The sequence below is a fragment of the Ambystoma mexicanum genome, chromosome 3p, assembly GCF_040938575.1.
Source record: "Ambystoma mexicanum isolate Mex_15411 chromosome 3p, UKY_AmexF1_1, whole genome shotgun sequence".
Taxonomy (NCBI): domain Eukaryota; kingdom Metazoa; phylum Chordata; class Amphibia; order Caudata; family Ambystomatidae; genus Ambystoma; species Ambystoma mexicanum.
In genome coordinates, this window is record NC_090925.1 from 1,096,456,845 (window position 1) to 1,096,477,755 (window position 20,911).

The following is a 20,911-nucleotide window of genomic DNA, read 5'->3' on the forward strand; positions in this document are numbered from 1 at the left end:
AATATGATGGATAACAGAAATGACTGAGGCATTCGATGAGCTGAAGAAAGCGATATACCCAGCTCCATAATTAGGGATCCCAGACTAGAAAACAGAATTCTTTTTGTTCTCACACTCCAATGGGGAAGTGATGACAGCAGTTCTGTCACAGAAGACAAGCTTGCGGCCCAAGCCACTAGCATACTACAGTGGGAAGCTCCACCCAGTAACGAAAGGACATTATCCTTGCAAACAAGCTTTGACTGCTGCCACTTTCACAGTGGACAAAACAGAAAGTATTACCATGGGATGCAGTGCCACTCTTTACATGGAACATGACCTATTTAAAATACTGGAGAAACCAAAGAGCACACTGACAACACAGAGAGCATCAGGGTACGAGGTGTTACTATCAAACCCATCACTTAAGGTTGTGAGGTGCAGACTTGTTAACCCAGAGACTTTTCCTGATGCCATCTTACAGGAAGGTGACTATGCACATAACTGCAGAGAAAACATACAGGAATACAGTGACACCCGCAAGGAACAGGAGGACACACTTGAGCGGGGAGAAGTGCTTAACATGATAATTCATCGACAATTGACCAGACAGATGGGGTCAGACATACAGGAATGGCAGTGGTGAGTCTAAGAGAAGATGGAACTAGTAAGGTAGTGGTCAGTGTGTGATTGCCATCACATTAATCAGCATAGGAAGCTGAACTAGTAGCCTTTATATTGGCTTTGGAGCATAGCAGAAAAAAGGAGTCGACAATTTACTCAGATTCAACATACATGACATCCCCAGTACACTCAGGACTGTCATGATGGATGAGGAGGGGCTTCAGGAGGGCTGACAGATCACCAGTACATCATTCACTTCTATTGGGCAGGCTAGTAGAAGTCATACATTAGCCTGAACAAATAGCCACAGGGAAAGGCCAAGCATATACGTGAGTGGAGGACCCTGTCTCAACGGGAAATGAAGTGGCAGATGCCAAAGCAAAGTGTACCATCTACTTTGGAGAGCTGCTAGAAATTGAGGCCTTGTCACATGCCCATTACTGTGCAAGGACAATGATACTAAAGGAGGGAAACAATGTTTTGCCACCAAAACAAATAATGGAGCTGCAGGGAGATGCACCAAGGGAGGGAAACAACCTGTGGACTAGAAGGGGATGTACACTATCTCCGACAGATGCCCTATTGTGGCAGAATAACACAGGGAAAGTTGTCATGCCCTCACATTGTTGCCCCCAGCACTGACACAGTTACATTATCCAAAACACAAAGGGAAGGAGGTGCTTGCCGCCCATATCGGAAAACCATGGTTCTGTCCTAATTTGGCAGGACACAATGCTGAATATATGACCAACTGTCTAGTTTGTAAGCAGTTTACTGCAGGACATACATTGAGAGTTGTGAGACGAGCCATACCTCGCCAAATTGGTCCATTCCAACACCTCCAAGTTGACTTTGTTGACATGATACAAGTCTGAAAGGAAACTCCTACATGATAGTGGTTGTCTGCCCATTCTCTTGGTGGATTGAGGTGGATCCACCAAGAGAATGGGCAGAATGGTGGATTCTATCCTGATGCCCTCAGGGCAGTGACATTTTTGGTTCGGTAAGTGTTCCCATGATGGGGCATATGTGAGGTTTGGTGGTCTGACAACGACCCTCACTTCACCAACGAGATGTTCAAGCACATCACAAAGCTGCTGGGCATTTAACACAAATTTCCCTGTGATTTTCACACTCAAGCAAACAGGGTATGCAAATACCTCAATGGCCTTCTGAAGGAAAGCATTGCAATAATCAAAAAGAGTACCAACAAAAACTGGCTCCACTGCTTACCCGTATTACTACTGTTTGCACTGTGCAATAAGCCCGGGTGTGACCATCATTTAAGCCGAAACGAGGTGGTAACAGGATGGCGCATGTATCTTCCCCTGGCTCCTCCCACTAGGGAACTAACAGATGCAGAGAATAGTGTGACTGTCTTAAGCCAGGAAATGTATGATTATGTTACTTCCTTGATTGCTAGTGCCTCTTTCATCTCTCGCCAGATACAATAAGACTGGGAGGCCCTGAAGCCAACTGAGAAAACAGCAGCATCAACGGGCCAGACAACTTGTTAAAGGAACCACCTGTTTTTCCTGTGAACAAAGACCTCCTACGCAACTTTGACTGACGTTGGGATGCACCCAGATTCACCAGCCCATATACCGTGTAGGCTGTGACCAATGTTCCCTCTAATTATTTTTCCCTATGTGTGGAAGTGATTGCCTTTCGTGCAGAGATTATTTTCCATGTGCGCAACAGACTAATGGGGGTAAGCCTTTTTGTGAGCATGAGTAGATGGCACTTAGATGTTAAGCGTAGTATAAATAAAATACAAATACAAATAGTGAGTTATCAACTCTGAAGAGCGTTTAGAGGGGAATTTCCCCCTCCCCAACCTCTGCAATTATTTAAAAATCAGTGTAGAAGGCGCATCTTTCTGCACTTTTTTCCATAGTTATAGGCTAAAAGAACATTTTAGGTGTGATTAAAAAGAGAGTTCATTACACAGTGCCCGATATCAATATCTGCCACAGAACCTTGAATTGTATGCTCAGAATAAACAATAATTTTATTTGAGGCTATTTGTTGTCACTGCTCAGAGACAATGCAGAATGTTTTATGCCCATGGAAAAGAAACACTTGTGTATTATAAAAAAAAAAAAATCTTATCACAACAGATGTGGTTTGGAAAAAATCCACACATTAAACAATGATAGCTAAAGTAGGGTGCCGGAAAACATGCAAATAAGAGCTCATGTTCACTTAGATTAAGTCATTCAAGGGCTAGGAAAATATGGCTTTCATAATGTGTGTCAGGATAATAATAGCATCAGAATAACTACACACAGATTATGATAATCTGAATGCCTGTTCCACTGGTTACCATCAACCCTGCATTGTCCAGTGAACAGAGCAGTGACAACACTTATTCAAAACCAGCTCTACAGATAAGAGGCGTACATACCACCCAGTTTTACTCCCTAAAAATCAGGGAATTTGCTTAACAAAAAATAGGTTGTACAAATAAGCCCAAAAAAATGTGAAGCATGAACAAATCAGAGCTTACCGCCTGCTTTTACCGACAATGTTTCAGTGATATTTCCGAATCCATGACCAGCACATCTTTACCATAGGATGGAGCTCTAATAATATTACTGCCATATCTCAAAGGGAATTCTAAGGGGAAAGAAAATCTTTTAATAAGCCTTTTGGCAGAGTTAATTACTGTTTTACTCCCTAAAAGATAATTTGATGCCAAGTAGGTTAAACAAGATGCATGAGGAGGCTAGAGGCACTAAACACAGAAAACAGGATTATTTTGAAAACCCCTCAGCATCTGAGCATGAAAAGACACAAAAGGTGCAGTTTCCTACACTGTTACTACAGTTTACTATCCTTTAATGCAAATAAAAAAACAGCAGTGTTCACCTGTGCCCATCCACCCGCATGCGCAGATCATGTGCTGGCCTCCAATACTAGTTGACAGAGCTCTGTAAAAAGTGAGGGAAATGTAGCATGAAAACACACACTGGGGTATTTGCATACCCAAAATGTTTTGCAAGCAAAAAACATTTAAAGCCGCATTATGATATTATGGGCAGTGTAATAAATTGCATGAGCATGCATACACACAATTATTTTGCAGCGTAAACCAGATGGTTTGAAACCTCCCCATATCTTGCTGCATAGGATTGTACAGGTGTTCAGTGAAACCAGTAGAGCATTACCATATCATTTGTTAAGGTCTATGCCCAATGGAACTCTGAAAATCTGTAAAGCATGCAGGTTGTTTGAAAAGCTATGCTATCCTCTACTAATATTACTCCGACCCCAGCAGGTGGAACAACCATGTCAGGTGGACAGGAGCGCACTGAATGCACGCTAAGGAGAGGTAAGCACATTGCTGATGCAGACATGAGGGGAGTGGACCTATATCTCTCTGATACTGCTCGGGTGTCTAATAACATGTGGTACAAACACATGACCAAACTAGGTAAGGAAACCGCCAGGGAGAGCTGTTTAGTCTGCTCATTATTCCGTTGTGCCATGAGTGCCTCCACAAGGTTCATAGGGACTGAAATATCTATTAAAAACCCTACAATCAATGAACAATCAATCTGAACCAAGATATACTTGTAATATTAGTTACATGTTGAAAAAGTTGAACATAATTTAAGTTAAAATGGGTTTTCCAATTCATCTTGGATTGTTTCCAATTCCCCAATGATGAGAATAGGTTAATACAACAACAGTGTAACACGCAAAACTGTTGTAGTAAACATAGTGCATACTCTTTCTCCTCCAACTCCCCCTCAGCACTTTCTGACCAAATTTGATAGTTGCTTGTTTTGTCCCTCTCTTTCTCCTTCACTCCCTTCCCCCCCTCCGTCCACCCCCCCTCCTCCTGTTATTCATGCACTACATCAATTGTTGTTAGGCATAGTAATGTTACTGCTTGTATTGTTCTCCTTTTTTCCCTTCCCCTGTCCTCCTGAATGGTGCCTTGCACTTGCACTATCTGAAATGTCGCCAGGCTAATTATGATAGTTATTTTTTCATTCTGATTTGTTTCAAGGACTTGTAAGAATGTTTGTGTATTCTCCCTTGTTCCCTCCCTCCTTGAAGCGTTTTGAAACACATTGTGTATAGGTGTTCTACGAATAAACAATCAACAAAAATCAATCAATACAATGTACTACTTATGAGAGCAAAAAATAAATAAATGCAACTGTGAGTATGTCTATCTTCCATACCATGTTCTACAACTGTTTTCTTTTCTTTACAAAGAAACTCAGATGATTCCTTCTTACTATGCCCACTACCTCCCAGCATGACAGTGTGACTAGTACTACTCCTACACCCACACTCCAAAACTTCTGTTGTGGCTGTGTCATGTCCATGGCCACAACAATATGTACTGTGACTACTACTACTTCTACTACTGTACCCACATGCTGCCAAAGTTCCTCTTCTGCCTCTAGCAAGGCATCACATTGTACAAACGGCACAACTATTAAACCCAAGGTAAGCATACTGTTCTCACCACGGCCAGTGGTCACATTGTTGGGAACAACAAACCCAAAGTAAGCATATTGTTGTGGCCACTGGCTAACAATATGTAGTGTGACTACTACGTCTTCTACTATGACTATACTCACACTCCATGTGGCCATGCCCTATGCAATCTGGACACTGACCATGGCCACAACACTATTTGATGTGACTACTACTACTAATATACCCACACTCCAAAAGTCATTTTATGCCTCTAGCCATTGATCACATTGTTCAAACCAAAAGTAAGCATAATGTTGTGGCATAGGCCAGTGGCCAGATTTTCTGACACTTGAGGGACATTTCTACTGATGTTTATTAAAATAATAAGGATAAGGCCTGTCTTTTCCTATTGCTAGCAGTGTATCCCTGCATATCTAAATAAACTAAAGGTGTTTGTCAGTCATTGGGAAGTCCCAAATGAATATGCTCAAAGTCCAAACTAGTTCTAACTAACCCTACCACTATTTTAACTTACTTAAAATAGATCAGGAGAATGTATCTCTTCTCCTGGTCTTCTCTTATTAAAATGTTTCTTCTGTACTTAAATGTTTTCTTTAGTATGATGTCTTTAGATAGTCTTTTGAAACAATTTTGGATAGGTTCTTGCAACTTTTTTTTAAATGCACTTCGGTTTCATCTCCTCTTTAGGGCCTGACTTTCGACTGTTTTCCATGACACCCTTTCTTATAGTCTGTTACAGACGTGTGTGCCTTTCTGACTCTTGTGTTCCAGAACATCTTAGTATGGGTGTACATTGTTGTAATTTGACCTACCCCCTCTCCTGCGGCTTTCACTTTGAATATCTCTCCTCTTGTCTGGCTCACTTGATTTCACTTCTCATTCATACTTATTTGAGTATCTCTCTGGTTTGTTCCACTCTTTACTTCTTAAACCAAGGGGTACTTTCTGCTCTTCCCAGGGCATTGCTGCTCCTCTTTCAGGCGTATTCGTTATTTTCTTTATCGCTTTATCACAGTTCTACTTAAATGGTTTTATATTCAGTTCCCTGGAATTAGTTTTCCATGCTTCATAACGATGCCCTGGTGCCTTCCAGTTCTCCAGTTATCCCCGTTATCTCCTTATCTGCAAGGGAATGTTTTTGGGCTTGGCATTCTCACAGGTTCCATTCCTCCGCTCTGGATTTCGTGCTTCTCGATATTGCCAGCGTCCCACCCTCCATCTTCTCTCTTGTTGTGACTGGTTAGGGTTGTGGTCACCAGGGAGTCTTGTCCACTCCCCACCCGGATGATTTCAACATAGTTTGATGGGCGTGCATCCCACCACAAAGTTGTCAGCATTTTATTCTGGTGTTCATGACTTCTCTGAAAGTCATGGGCTCTGCGGCTCTCCTTCGCTCTGCCTCTCAGAGGCATGATGATGTCAGAGAGCTTCCCCTGCTTACAATCCTCTCTCCACATCTCTGTCTCGGTCTCGGCGGCGACCTGATGTCAGGCAATTTTCCCTGCTTTCGCTCTTCTCTTTCTATCTCTACTTTGCCTCTCCACAGCTATCTCACCCTCTTCAGTCTACTTGTCTCAGTTAAATGTACATTCTCCTTAAAGAGACAGATTATTTTCATTGTGCATAATGATGTATTTTAGTTTTGCTTTCTGCCACAGGAACAGATGTCCTTGTCCCCTAAGGGGCCTCAATGGGGGAGCTTGCCCCTAAGGGAGAAGGGACAAATACCTTTGATTTGTCACAACCCACACTCCATAAGTCCTATTCAATCTCTTGCCAGGGGTTGCATTGTTCAAACTACACAACTATTAAACCCAAGGTAAGCATAATGTTCTCACCATGTCCAGTGGCCACATTGTTGGGGTATTAAACCCAAAGTAAGCATACTGTTGTGGCCACTGCCTATGGCCACAACAACATGTACGGCAACAACTACTACTACTACTACTATACCCACACTCCATGTGCCCATACCCCGAACAATCTACTCACTCAACATGGCCACAACAATATGTACTGTAACTTCCACTACTACAACTATACTCACACTCCAAAAGTACTAATCTGCCTCTAAGCAGTGATTACATAGTTACAACTACATAACTATTACACCCAAAGTAAGCATACTGTTCTTACCAAAGCCATTGGCCAGATTGTTGAGTTCTTTTAACCCAAAGTAAACATACTATTGAGGCCATGCCCCAAACAATCTGGCTTTACACTTACTAGTCCCATTGCATAAGTATTAACCCCAAATTAATCACTGCTGTAACATATAACATAACACTACCATTCTCAATGAATGTCTGTGAACAATTATTGCTGTTTGTGTTGGCTGTGAACAGTACATTTGGCTGTAAACACACTGACAGCCCAGCAACCCTTTTTGCACCCAATTAAACACAGACGGTTCCCTTTATTTTCTCCCCTCCCTCTTCAGGCACTCTTTCATCATCAAAATAAACTGAAAAGTATTTTTCAGAGTGTTTTTATACCATGGCGTCCAAATCCTTTGACACATCTCATGTTTCAAAATTGACCAATCAGCGACTGCGTATGATGTCCACAAATGTTACACAGCTCCTTGATTCCAGAGGCATCCACGGACCACGAACCAGGAAGTTACTCCGCGGACTGGACAGAGATATCACACATTTGTTGTATCTACTTTTTGGTTTAAAAAATATCTACTGGACGGATGAACACAACATTTGCAAAAACACACTTTTGTTGCAAGGCTGTGGCTCCTCGTGCAAGTTTATTTCAAATTCATCCAGCGGGTGCAGACACAAGCAACATTTATTTCCATTCATGACTACACAGAATACAAAAGATTTGGTACCCCTCCTATAACATGTATTTTCCTATGGGACAGACAACTTAACCATGAATACTGGGTCACTAGCTTGTACCGTCTGAATATTCTCACAAATGCCCCTCTCTGGAGAGCCATACTGCTGGTTGTCCACCCTCCCACACTGTGGGTTTACATTGTGTAATTGGAGGCAGAGTTGGTTCCTGGCTGCCTGCATTCACTACAGTAACCAGAATCCCCTGAGCCTATAATTGGGACTAACAGCAACAACTGCACAGAGTGCCTCCCTGAAGATTGCAAGAAGCACGGAAGCGTGCTTGGAGGAGAACATCATCTGGACTTCTGGAAGGTACATTGAGCTGGGAACCTGAGTGCACCTCCTGACCCGCCCAGTGTGAGAATATGCTTTGCTGCCCATGTTCCAAATGGTATGTGGGCCGCACGACCAGCAAACTAAAGTTAAGGATTCTACAGCATCTTAGGGCAATCAAAAACAAACACTTTGCCTACCCCAGTGCCAAACATTTTCACAAAGTTCATATCAGACAGTTATTGGGATATACATTTTTCAGAGTGGCTTACAGTGCAAAACACCCATGACAGGGTGACAGAACATTACAATTGAGACAAGTGAAGAATAAACTTATTATTGATTTTCAGGCGGAGGCCCCTGCAGTCCACAACATCGATGAAGAATTATACACATTAATTGTTGTCTAAGCTTTCATGTAAATAGTCTGAAAGAAGCCTTGTGCTCTATCCCAGGCACCTAGATTCTTGGCATCAATGGGATAATTCCATCCACTTCTGGGCTGTCTTTTCTAGTGTTATTATGAACTTGATTTTGTCATGTATTCCCCCCTGTGGGCTTGCCTAATTTTGATGTCTTCGATTGGTGTCTGTCCTTCCAATCTAGTTTTCATTGTACGCTTGGGGAAGGCTTATCGCCCCCGCCCCCCGTACCCCTTCTTCATCTCTTGGTTTTTCCCATTGGGGTTCAGTTGATTTTCTTGTGAACTGTTTCAGTCATGCTTTGATTTGATTTCTTTTAACTATATTTCCTGTCTCTCATGCAACTTTGTCTTTGGCTGTGATCTGTGAGTGTGCATCATTGATGTATTCATATGCACTTCCTCTTTATTTTTCTTATTAATTTTTCTCCTCTTGCTATTACCTGTGTTTTTAAAAAATCCTCCTCTTATGTAATTTTTGGATGGCTATTTCTGTTTGATTATTTGGGAGCAATTTCAAAACATTTTTTATAATTTTGATTTACCATTCGTTGCTGTTCTGTAGAGTAACTTGCATTGGTTTGACTACTTCTTGGGCCTTAGCCTCAAATGGGAGCTTTTGATCTTGTCGCTCTACCTGATCTGCTTTTTCTTTGAGGTTCTGGTTTTAATGCTCCCATCTATGCGTGTAAGCACATTTGGGCAACAAAAGAAAATATTTGATATTATTTAAAAAATGCATGTGTCTCTTTTTTTGCAAAAGGAAGCACTCATAAGAAAAATGTATATCAAAATAAGAGTAGATATCTTTCTAAAACAATATGTGTTTTTAAGTTGCTGCTTTTTCTTTGAGGTTCTGGTTTTAATGCTCACATCTATCTTAATGGAAGGGCAAACGTCCATGCCAAATCATAGTGCCACACAGATAGTGAGAGTAATTTCAAGTCAATTATTTTAATGGTATTCACAGTTTTCATAAAGGAGGCACCAATACACGTGAACACTTGGATTTCTGAGTATGTTAACTTAAAGATAGAATCCAGGCCGTTTCACATCTCGTGAGTCAACCTTGAGACTCTTTATAGATGAGTAAACCTAAACCAGAGTTGCAGGTTATTGATGGACTATATGGCTGGTACAGACATACCAGTTAGCATAAGAATATAAAGAAAACGAATTCCCTTTCCCCCTTTTGTTTTCTTCTTTTCATTCTCATGACATGTAAGCGGAGATCACACAATGAGTATGGAGTAAATGAGCAACATATATTATTGTAATATTTAAGTAATTATGCACTTACCCAGAGACAATTCAGTTGAATAGATTAGACCAATTTTACATTTTGTTGGGATATTACTAGTTGTCACGCTTATAGAGAAGCTAGATGATGCTAAGAGAAGAGTGTTTCAAATGCTAAACATAAAGTTTAATATTCAATGTGAATACCATATGAATGTCATTATGCATATTGGACCGGTATCCCACCATTAGTAATCATGATGTTTTCTGTATTTTCTCTCCAACACCTCTCTCCCCTCACCCCCCAAGTCCCCTAATGTTCTCCTTCTCCAATCCTCTATTTGGTGGACTATGATTTTTGGATAACATTGTCTACACGGGTCCAAACCAATTGTTTATCATTTACTCTTTTGGTTACATTTTGTCATGTGATTGTTACCCTGTAATATAGCTTTGACAAAGACTGCAATAGTCGAAACAAGTGTTGGCAACGAAAAGTGGACTTTATTGGTTCACCAATCTGACACATGGAATAAAATATAGCAATCAGTGCTAAACATTCGTTTTTCGTTGAACTGAATCTTTGTGACAAGCACATTGATTTAGGCACACTCTCAGTACTTTGATCATTCATAGCAGGCAGGGATGGCGTGGCTGTGCCGCTATCTGCAGCTGTCCACTACATATCACTCAGCAACACATTTGTAATTGGCCCATATATACCTGGGGATACCCTGATCTTCTCTTTGTTTGGAGCATAAATAACATAACATTACTCAATAATGGAGTACTCAAATCGTGTGGTAAAAACCACTGTATTCAAAACGCAGAATATCAGCCGGGATAGTATACAAGTAGTTCTCGTTCTCACAATGAGTGTGAGTGGTTTTAAGCTAGATACAAGTCACCAATGACGTCATATTACAAAAGTAATTACCAAACCTATGAATATTGGGGATTGGTTAACACTGTAGCTTACATATGGAGTGTATAGGTGTTAGTTCTATGATTGGGTTATACATAACTGATAGCCCTTCCTAGGCCCAGCCCCTTACAGGTACTACTTTCATTGCATCATTTCAGCAATTCCTGATTTGTTGGCACTGTTCATAATAGGCAGTCTGGCAAGAGGGATTTTTATTGGTTCACCATTTATTCACCAACCTTGGACACTTTCACAAGATCTCAAGATGTAATGGAGAAATTTGGTGGGAAGAGAAAAGTCTGTGATCTTCAAAGATTCCAATTAAGGGGGTAAATCATAGAAATCAGTGCAGAAGCAGCGCACGCGGGCAGCGCAGAGAGGGAGCATGTGCCAGCATGCGTCAGCCGTGTGCGCTAAACAGCATTCTGGTGCACCACGAATTTATGGATTTCCCAAGCCATTTTGAGCGGTGGTGCAGCAAACATCCCGCAGCGCCAGTTATGCCCCCAAGAACGCCCCTTGTGCCAGGAAAAGCCATCTAAATCCCCAATATGCCGCGCTAACCCTGGACCACTTAAAGGGCTGCTACACTGTAATCGCGTGAAAAACTACGCGTACCCTGCTCACAGCAACCAAAACGCGTGAAAATTTACTTGCGCATGCCCTTTAATACGGGTACCCCACTAGTGGCAGTCAAAACATGTGAAAATATCCCCAAAACGTGTGGAAATCAATTTGCGCAACCCCTTGAATACGCGTACTCCGCCTGCATCAGGAACATTGCGTGGAAAATGTCCCCACTGTGGTGTGAGCTGCCTGCGGGTCATGGTCACGGTTGATGGGCTGCCTGCGGGTCATGGTCTGGGTTGGCTGCCTGCGGGTCATGGTCAGGGCTGATGGGCTGCCTGCAGGTCATGGTCATGGTGGATAGGCTGCCTGCGGGTCATGGTCAGGGGTGATGGGCTGCCTGCGGGGCATGCCCAGGGGTGATGGGCTGCCTGTGGGTCATGGTCAGGGTGGATGGGCTGCGTCCGGGGCATGCCCAGGGGTGTAGGGTGGTCCCTTGTGGTGTGGGCTGCCTGTGGGTCATGGTCAGGGGTAATGGGCTGCCTGCGGGTCATGGTCTGGGGTGATGGACTGACTGCAGGGCATTTGCAGGGGTGTAGGGTGGTCGCCTATGGTGTGCGTTGGCTGCGGGGCATGGTCAGGGTGGATGGGCTGACTGCGGGGCATGGTCTGGGGTGATGGGCTGCTTGCAGGGCAAACACACGCACACACAAGCAACAGAGTCCATGTGCCGCTCACACAGGGAGAACATATTGGCTACCAACGTGGACCAACGGGCTGAACTGGAGGCTCTGTGCGCAGCCATATCTGCAGAGGCACAGGCCCACAGGGATGCCCTGAGGGTAGAAAACACCTCCCTCAGAGCTACTCTGAGTGAACTTGAGGTGTCCCAAAGTACAAGGTCAGAACAGCAGCTGGAGCTCCAGGCAACCCGTGAGGAGATCCGGGCATCACGTGTGGCCTTGCAGGCAGAAGTCTGTGCTACCCGTGAGGTAGTGCATTGGGATCTCCGGACCATCATCCTGCAGAACCAAACCTTTCAGACCCACATGCTTGCTGCCATGGAGGAGCATGCAGGGCTTTGTGTGGTCTGCCTCCCATACCACGCACACCTTCTAATGTACCACCAGAGGATGATGACAGCAATGGCAGTTCTCCCACTATGGGGTAGCTGTGCAGGCCATGAGCACATGGAGTTTTTTTTTCCTCAACATCTATGCGTGTGGGTGCACTCTGTACCTCCTCCCTCCTGGGTGGTGCCCCCCCTCCCTGGTCGACCCATGGCCATTTTTGATTTTTCTTTTTAATTTTTGATTTTTGTTAATTTTTAATTTTCATTTTTATTTTTCATTTTGAATTTTTATTTTTCATTTTAAATTTAGATTTTTCATTTTCATTTTCATTTCAATTTTTTATTTTTTTGTTTTCTTTTCATATTTCATTTGCATTTTTCATTTTCATTATTCATTTGAATTTTTCATTTTCATTTCATTTCATTTTTTCATTTCAATTCTTACATTTCATTTTTCATTTTCGTTTCATTTTCATTTCTTTTTTTTTCTTTTTTGTTGATAAATGGTCTTTTGGTATTCTACATTCATGGTACAGTATGTTGCTGTGTGTGGCACCCGTAGGCATCCACTGTGTGTTCCAGCTGGGCCCATGCAGGCTTGTCCTGTGTTTGTGTTTGAAGGTTGGGGTCCGGACACATATGCCACTCCTGCTTCCCCTTTCCAGGGGCTCGCAAGGGTGTCATTGTGTGATAATAACTTACACAAAGGCACTGGGCTTCCATCAGTTGTGTGGCCAGTCTGTTGTCCAAACTGTGTATTCAGCCCTAGTGGGGATTGCTGATGATTTCTCCACTGGCAGTTTAATTTGTGTATTGTATTCCATACTGGCCATTATGCATATTTACATGTAGCTTCTTCATTTCTTAACTTGCCTGTCTCCATTGCAGATGCAGTTCATGTTGTATGCAGTACCCTTACACATTTACCTACCAGCAACACACTGGAGATGGAAGGGGTTTATGTGCTGCCTTTGTCAGGTAGTGACACTTGCACTATTGTTATTGGTTACTTTCATATGTTGGCACTGTTGGGTCCTGTATTGTCTTCCTGGTAAGTATTTGTTCCTGTGTGATGTTTCTTTTTCATAGGTGAGAGGGAATTGTCTGTGGCCTGTTTCCACTTGTGACGGTTGACTTTGCAACACTTGTGTGATGTGTTGTGCATTAATTTGGTTGCTTTGACATTGCATGCCATGACATGATGTCTTGGGCAGCTGAGATGGGGTTTGGAAGGGGTTGGGTGACATACCACTATTTAGGTGTGCTGTTTTTCCAGGGGGTAGTCCTTCATGCAGCATGAATGTGTGTCTTTTACTGACACTGCATTGGGTTTGTTTAAGTAGCTAGTGTTGCACACAATGTAGCACTTCCAGTAAAACAATCTTAGGGTGGTATGGTTGTGACAGTTGACTGTAACTTTTGTCATCATCAATTGTCAGCTGGTATGTGCCAGGCCTGTGTGCACTCCACAGGGGTGGGATATTATGTGAAAAAAGTTGCCATAAACTGGGTACGGGCTGCCTCACCACATGCCCTTTCCCCTTCCATGTGCAGCGGCAGTGCATGTGGTTGGGGATGTGGGGGCACCGCCGGGTTGCAACGTTGTGCAGGACACATGCTGCCACTATGATCCTGCACACTACTGGGGGCGCATATAGCAGCTGGCCACCAGAGCAGTCAAGGGAGTGGAAACGTGACTTCAGCACTGCGAATGTGCACTCCACTATGCTCCGGATTGCAATGTGGGCTGCGTTGTATCTTACCTGGGGTGGTGTAGTGGGGTTCCGTATTGGCGTCATCATGTAGGTGCTCAGAGGGTAGGCACTGTCCCCTGGGGAGGTGACAATGGTTGTCATTATTTGGGTGTTGCCATTTGTCAGTGTCTGACATGCATGCATGTGAAGAGGCATTTGTACTCACCAATGAGCCATGTGTCGCCATGCCTCCGAGCTTCCAGGTCCCGGTTTAGGGGTGACATTCTGAATATAAAACTATCATGACTGGACCTCAGATAGTTGGCATATACAGAGGTGACGATTCCCTTGGCATCACATACAACCTGCACTTTGTTGGAATGCCAGTGCCTGCGGTTTCGATAGATGTGCTCAGTGGCCCTAGGAGGACGTAAAGCCACATGGGTGCAATCAATGGCACCTAGCACTTTGGGGAATTGTGCCACCCCATAAAAGTCCTGGCCACAGCGAGACTTTCTGTGTTCTGAGCATGTATATGTGCCTGCGGACTGAGGGGCGTGCAGTCATGATTGCCAACACCTGGTGTAGGCAGCGTAACTGCGTGGCGTGTGCGACACCCCCAACTATGGCACTTGTCCACTGAAATGACCCAGTAGCCAAGAAATGCAGTACATTCAAAACCTTTTCCAAGGGGCTCAGTGCTTGGGAGCACAGGGTGGGTGATGTTAGGTCATCCTCCCACTCAGCAACCAGTTCTAGGATGATATGGGGTGGAAACCTGTACCTGCCATACACCTCGTCATTAGGCAACCCAAAAAGGCTGGTCCTGGGTAAAAAGATGCAGGGCCTGGCTATCCTCCTCCTCCTGCGGTGTCCCACGACCACTGCTGCGAAGAACGGTATATTCATTGTAGGGTATGAGCTTGTTTGTTGTTTGCGCTCGCTTTTATGCTGCGCGGGCCGCTTCTGCCTGCTTCCGCCTGGCGTATGTGTTTATGGATTAGTGCATCTTTTGTGGCGAGCGGGTTTCCCCTGTTCGATTCCATGAATATGTGTTGTTAGCGCGCATGTGGGCGTTGCGAGGATTTAGCAGCGGTGCTTCCCCCCGTAATGCCCACATTTTCACGTGTTGTTCCCCATTCCGCATGTCCCACCCCCTTTTTAGGTGTGTGTGCTGACCTGTGTGCGCTTTCACTGGCCGTATCGCGCACAGCCTTCGGGATGTCGCAATGACGTGTGCGCCACACGCAGATTCAGCGCACATCTCAGGTAAGCCACGCGCAGCGCATTCCACGAATCGACAAACGGCTGCATGCACGGCTTTGGCACGCGTGCGCTGCGATTTTCACGCTAGCGCTCCCCTTTTCAGAGCACATTAATTCCATGAATTACCCTGTAGGAGTACTCCCTTCATTCCCAGGCCATCAGCCCTATCCGCTTCCTTTGTATTTGTCCATCTTGTGTCTGTGTGTGTGCTAGGGATTTTGGAAGGTGTCTTATCTGTACTTGGCTCATAAAGAATAACTAGTGTTCTTCATGTCTCGATCACGTGTTCGGGGACCATGTTGGAAAATTATTTTCTTCCTATTTATTGATTTTTTAACTTATTTTTACATGTTGCTACTACAGACTCTCCAACACCAAGGCAAGTGTCACACTTCAGGCAGTGGTCATCTAATCACGGTCTTGCATCTTTAACAATTTCCGCATAAAGTCTTTTCACTCCAGGTGAGGCACACCACTTCCAGGGACTTCCATGGGTTGCTTCGGACTAGGGCCCCTTTCCAAGGACCCCTTTCCTAGGCCCCGTTTCCATTTCCTCACCAATGGCCACCCTGGACACTTCTCATCCTCCATGCCCTGAATCCTCCCAAGCACCCTGGAAATCATTCAAGCAAAGGTGCCAAGTGTTCTGGCAGAGCAGCTGCACCTGGAATCACTCAGAGATGTCACTCTCCCTTCCCTTTCCTTCTGCTGGGGAACCACACTCACTTAGAGACAGAGACTTTTACCTTTACTTGCCATGGGTGGTGCGGTGGCTCCTTTGGGGGCAGTAGGACCTCTCCTTCTTTCTCCAAAACATGCTCCTTCTGTGTGTACCCATGCAGCAGATAACTTGTCCTCTGTTGTCCTTCTTCACATCTGCAGATGGCTGACAGCTTCCTTCACCTCTTGTGCCCGGATTAAGGACCAGCTCATCGCCAGTTGTTTTGTATGAAAGATCCCCCACGCAGCAGGTGAGGAATAGTTAAGTTCCTTTATTCAGTTTCTTCATGTTAGTTTAATAGAGTTTAAGGAACATGACAGGAGCTGAGAGGGAAGCCCACTGGCTACCACCATCCAACTGCCATTGGTGGAACACTCATTCACGCAGCAACACTCCAACACTAGCAGAACATTCCATCTATGACATCACTCAGTCCCTGCACACACAAGATAGAACATAACACATCTCCCTTCTTCCACTCACAAGTACTGCACACAAGAAGACAGGACATACCACTCTACTTGTATTATAGTCACTGTCTACTAGCTTTATCATAGCATTATTGTTAAACTGCTGCATTGCCATACAATAAAGGAAATAAGAACAAAAGAATGCAAAAAAGAATGGAAAAACAATTTTAGCCAAATAATCTACCTTTTGCAGGTATCTATGTCTATAAACCCATTCGGGCAACAAAAGAAAATATTTGATATTATTAAAAAAATGCATGTCTCTCTTTTTTTGCAAAAAGAAGCGCCCACGAGAAAAATGTATATCAAAATAAGAGTAGATTTCTTTCTAAAACAATACTGTCATACAAATGTTCAAAGCTCCTAGAAGAGGATGAGCGTTCAAGGAAAAAGAAAGAATCAGGAAAAACAAAATGTGTATGGTGAACATTTGATATCCTTCTCTGGTCGGTAAAAAACATGCACTGTCTCAGGGGGTGGACAGAACCCATACTCTGACTTCTATTTGTCTCATTGTTCCTGCTGCTGGTTCGCTCTCACTATTGCTCTTGTCTGTGATCTTTGCATGTCTTCTTCTGGTGGCCTGGTACCTTTTGACAAGGGGACCTCACCGCAATATCTCATAATGTCATTCAAATGCAGTCAAGCCCTCCTACCCCTTTTTTTACTGCTGAAGTGGTGGCTAATTCAACCATGTGCTGTATTTCAAATCTGGTCTTGTGCCAGTTTCTAGTGAAATTTCAACAAAGCACTACATCTCCAGGGTACTGTGGAATGGTTTGTAACAAACTAACTGGGTCAAAATGTTCACTGTGCTCTTCAGTGAGTCTTGAGCCCCCCTGTGTTGCCAGCACCTGTTTGGAGTTTTCAGAGATGTATTCATAGCCACCAAATAATCATGCATCTCTTTACCAAGCACTGTTGATGCATTCTCAGCACCTGTCCAGGAACGTGTGGAAGGAGCAATTGGGAAACTCATTCTACGTCTTGTCACCAGCTCATGAGGAGTCAGGCGGTTTTCAGAGCCTGTCTGATTGCGTAAGGCAAGAGGAAGGCAATGCAACTAAATTGTGTGCAATGATGTCTTTCAGTTTGGTAATGCTTTCCTTCAAAAGACTGTTTAGGTGTTCACACATTTCATTAGCTTGGGGATGATAGGCAGATGAGAATGTGTTTCTTATTCCCAATAGGGATGTAATGTGTTCAAACACCTAATTTACAAAATGGTGCCCGTTGTTACAACAGAGCACATCACAGACTCCCCATCTAGAAAATACCTCTTGTATGAGGAATTTTGCAGCTGATATGGCATCTTTATCTGTGTAGGGACCTTCTTCTATCCATTGAAAAAGGTGCATACAACTGCAGTCATATATATTGGTAGCTATTACAATTTCAGTGCATATTAACATAATCGATTTGAAAATGTCAAAATGGTCCAGCAGGCTGGTTATCACTATTCTTAATCCATGGCCAGCAATACATTTTTGACACACTATACAGTAACAATAAAATTGCCCACATGCTCATTCAAATTCAGGACGTACCAGTCATCCAAAATAGATGCTGCAAGACATTCCCTTGTGGTATGTGCTGGGTGGTATAATTGTCCCAGCGCTACTGAAAGTAACTCGACAAGCATGGCAGGTTTCCCTGTGCTATCCTGTTGCCAAATTAGCTGTGGGAGATAATGAGCATATTATTTTCTTCCACAATTCCTGCACTTCTTGTGGCACATGTCCCTACAACTCCACAATCTGTGTTACTGGCAGTGTTTTAAAACGTTTTTTCATCACCATGTTGTGTGCATGTGTGCATCTGTTTGGGGCAATTGTAATGTCTCCAGTGACCTTGGCACTAACTGCCAACCACTGTCTGATCTCTACACAGCTGTGTATTTCTGTGGATTCAGCCTTTTGAGTTATCTAAAAGCCTTGAGGCGTTTGTCTATTTAAAAGCAAGCTGCAGCGTCCATTTTAGAGAAGATGGCTGCCCTTTTATGCTCTTATTTCTATATTAAGAGGCCGATTCATGGAATTAATGTGCGCTGAAATTTTCAGCGCAAGCGTGCGAAAGCGTGCGAATGGCAGTGCCAGTGCGAAAATCGCAGCGAAACCCGCGCACAGCGATTCATGGAAGTCAGTGCGCGTGTAAATCCCAAGATGTGCACCAAAATTCTGCGTGGCACACGCTGGCGCACACGTCTCCAAACAGCGTGCGCTAAGCGCACAGCGAAATCGCACATAGCGTGGCGCACACAACAAAAGTAGTTGGAACAGGGGGTGTGACACGCGGAATGGGGAACAATTTGTGAAAATGTGGGCGTCACGGGGGAAGTACAGGAGGCAAGTGCGCGGAACGCCCACACGCACGTTCAAAACACGTATTCATGGAATCGAACGGGGCTAAGGCGTGTGCCAAAAAAGACGCGCTAATCAGGAAACACGTACGCCAGCAGGAAGCAGGTGTACCTGGACCCGCGCAGCATAAAAGTGCACGCAAACAACTAACAAGCACAGACGCCAGGATGAATATACCGTTCCTAACATCAGTGGTCATGGGATACTGCAGGAGGAGGAGGAGGTCAGGCCCAGAATTTTTACACCCAGAACAAGCCTTTTTGTGATGCCTGATGACCAGGTGTATGGGAGGTACAGGTTTCCACCTCACGTAATACTCGTCCTGGTCAGTGAGTGGGAGGATGACCTCACATCACCCACCCTGTGCTCCCAAGCACTCAGCCCCCTGTATAAGGTCCTCAATGTACTGCACTTCTTGGCCACTGGATCATTTCAGCGGACAGCTGCTATAGTGGGGGGGTGTCACAGGCCACGCAGTCACGCTGCCTACACCAGGTCTTGGCCATCATGTCTGCACGCCCATCAGTCCGCAGGCACATATACCTGCCCAGAATACCTGCAGAAAGGCAGGCTGTCGTCCAGGATTATTACGGGGTGGCACACTTCCCCAAAGTGCTAGGTGCCATTGGCTGCACCCATGTGGCTCTATGTACCCCCAGGGCATCAGAGCACTTCTATAGAAACCGCAAGCACTGGCATTCCATCAACGTCCAGGTAGTATGTGATACCACTCAGGCACACACACTCTCACCTGGCACTCAATCAGAACCCGTCACCCAAACAACATACACATGCATTACACACACATGCATGGGCACTCACCGGACAATGCATCATAATTAGGTAGTCCTCCCACACCTTGGATCTGTTCCTCTGTGACGAAGGCCCCAGAAACAGACTCATGTTCAGTGAGTTTGTTGTCCTCTTGTGGAGACCCACCGCCAGTCACCAGAGTAGCGGCATGATTTGAGGCCAGCTTGTTCTTTGCTCTGCGTTTCAGGTCATTCCACCGCTTGTAGCAATCATCAGCTGAGCGCCTCACAAATGCAAGGGCACTTATGCGGTCTGCGATGCTCTGCCAGTGTGCCTTACGTTGACCAGGTGTGGTCTTGCACCCTGCAGTCACCAGCATTTCGTGGCTATGTGCCGACACATAGCCCACAAGTGCATCAAGTTCCGGTTCATTAAAGCAAGACTTCCTTGAGGTACCGGAGTTTGTAGTTGTGTCTGGGGTCTCAGCCTGTCGTGCCAGAGCACTCTTCTTCCTCTTCTTTAAAGGTGCAACAGAGCCAGAGTGGCTTACGCCGCTCTGGTCAGTAGGGGCAGAATCACCGGTGGAATGGGTAGTAGGAGTGTGGGAATGCACAATGACCATAAGTCTTGATGCAGGCATTGGTTGCAGGGTAATGTTGGCAGGGGGAACGTCAGTTTGATGGACTGGGACTGACACTGTCCTGGTTAGGAGAGTCAGAGCTGGGGCGGATGGAGCTGCAGCTGCCCCTGCAGCCTCCCCACCCTGCATACTTGGGGCAGCAGATGACATAGCTGCCCCAGATCCACGTGGATTGGTGACAACAACTTGCACCGCCACACGTGGCCTAGACTTCCTGACCTGAAAGTCAGCTAGGGAGTCATCCTGAGCCAGGTCAGGTGCCACAATGGGCTGGTCCAACAGGGGCTGAGCTTGGATGGTGTCAGCCATGTTTCCCTCAACCATGGGGGGGGCATGGGTGTCCCTGATTGGTCCTCCACACATGGGGGTATAGGGGCACCCTGCAAATCCCAGCCACGTCCCCTACCGCGCCCACCACGCCCACCTTTTGAGGGTCGGCCACCTTTGCATCCCTTACCGCTTGGTCGCCTCCCAGCCATGGCACTGATGTTGTTGTGCGTATGGGAGATGCAGTAAACTATTGTCCTGGTCAATTGGGGGTCAAAGGGGTAGGATACTAGATGGAATTCGTACCCATGTGCTCTAACAAGGCTG